We start from the raw sequence: 2,469 nt of genomic DNA on the forward strand, positions 1-2,469 counted from the left end.
TAGGATACAGATAATATAACGTGGTCAGTAGATTCAATGTTGGAATACACTAAGCAAGCTGAGAACAAGGAGAACTGAATTTAAAATCATGATTAATGATGCATTGTCATGATAATGAATTAGTGTCCGGGATTTCAAGGTTAGTAAAGCCGAAGATCCTTTGATTTCATAAATGCAGTTTGACTAATGGAAATATTCAGCTACATGTATGATGAAGTTACTAATATAAAGCTTCTTGTGATATGGTGGAGAAAATAGTTGATTTGTGGTAGCAGGAAAGAAGTTTTCAGATTTCATATTGTTTTATGTGTTAACAATAAGGAGGAATGCTAGATTTTGTAATAGTTTGGTTGATGTTACGCATGACACCAATACTGATTACTACGGGCTTCTCGGCTGTACAATTCAGATTATGCAGAAAAGTGTGAAAGTGATATATGATGTTAATCGCTTGATATAGAGTTTGTGGCATTCAAAATATTTCGTGTTAATACATTTTTGCTCTTCTTCCATAAGTGGTATAGTTACATCGGCATAAAATGTTTTTTATAATAAAATTTGCTGCAAAACCAGGACAGTCAATTAAAGAATATCTTTGCGTTACCTTAACTTATCTTAAAGAATTGTCTCTTTGCATTGGTTATTATACGTAACAGTTGACTTTTATATAAAGATTTTTACTGTTAGAACTATTTCAGGTAATCAGTACTATTGTCGTCAAAGTAGCTACTTGCAAAACACGACCGAAAACTTTAAGATTCCCAAAAATGGGAAAAGTCGGATATGCTAAAATTGCAATATTTGCCTAAGCTGTCGAGGTTTCTTAGTCCTATAACTCAGTTCAACTAGCCTCACTGCCAAAGCACCAATCTGCTTTCTTATTATTATTATTATTATTATTATTATTATTATTATTATTATTATTATTATTATTATTATTATTTGCTAAGCTACAACCCTAGTAGGAAACACAGGATGTTATAAGCCCGAGGGCTCCAACAGGGAAAATAGCCCAGTGAGGAAAGGAAATAAGGAAACTATAAGTGAAGTAACTAACTATTAAGATGAAATATTTCAAGAACAGTAGCAACATTAAAATAAATATTTCATATATAAATTATAAAAACTTAAGAAAAAACAAGAGGAAGAGAAATAAGATAGAATATTGTGACCGAGTGTACCCTCAAGCAAGAGAATTCTATCCCAAGACAGTGAAAGTCCATGGTACAGAAGCTATGGCACTACCCAAGATTAGAGATCAATAGTTTGATTTTGGAGTGTCTTTCTCCTAGAAGAGCTGCTTACCCAGGCTAAAGAGTCTCATCTATCCTTAACAAGAGGAAAGTAGCCATTGAACAATTAATTGCAGTAGTTAACCCCATTTTCATCTAGAAAATTGCTGACAACAGGAATCTCGTAACTGCTGCCGTTTAATGAGCAGTTGTTTTCATACGCTCGTGTCATATTAGTGAACGCCTTTTTATTGTGGCTTTGTTTAATCAAACCTTCCCTATATAGTTCTATTTCTTTAGAAAAATACGATTTCAGGTCAACGTCAATTACCTTTAATGCAATAAAGTTAGTATATAAATAAAACTTCCCAATCTATTATCGACCAGTTGTTTTTGTGTAACATTGCTTTCTACAAAGATCTTATGAATATTAATTGATATCATACCTTTATATGCAAACATGTTTTTATGAAGCAACCTGTAAATGATTATAGAAGTATCAAGGGCTCTAATGGCATAAAGCTACTGGAAGAAACTAGGTCGAAGCTTCAGTACAGGAAATCTAAAAAAATGAACTCCCTTTGACCCTATTCCGAACCTTATGACATTTTCCGGCTGAAGTGTTTCCTTAAGACAATTCTCTTTGATTATGTAATTTGTTTTATTATGTTTCATCCACTCTAATAATTCCAATCTCACAAGATCTTTGAGCTAGTCTTACAAATAATAAGATGGTTAGATATATACTATACTGAAGAAGGATATACATTGCATTAGATGTTCATTGTATTCCCTTTTCTTTGTTTACAAATACGGATTTGGAAACTTTCATAACACGCATACACACACACACACACACACACATATATATATATATATATATATAAATGTGTGTGTGTTTGTGTGTGTTATATACATACAGACACACACACACATATATATATATATGTGTGTATATATATATATATATATATATTTATATTTATGTGTACATGTATAAATGTATATATATACACACACACACACACATATATATATATATATATATAATAGGTTTGTGTGCGTTATATACATACACACACACACACACACATATATATATATATATATATATGTATATGTACATGTATATACAGTATGTATATATACACACATAAATATGTATATGTATATATATATATATATATGTGTGTGTGTGTGTGTGTGTGTGTGGGTTCAGTTAGAATTGCGATGTAGC

This window comes from Palaemon carinicauda, chromosome 8 (assembly GCF_036898095.1).
Source record: "Palaemon carinicauda isolate YSFRI2023 chromosome 8, ASM3689809v2, whole genome shotgun sequence".
Taxonomy (NCBI): domain Eukaryota; kingdom Metazoa; phylum Arthropoda; class Malacostraca; order Decapoda; family Palaemonidae; genus Palaemon; species Palaemon carinicauda.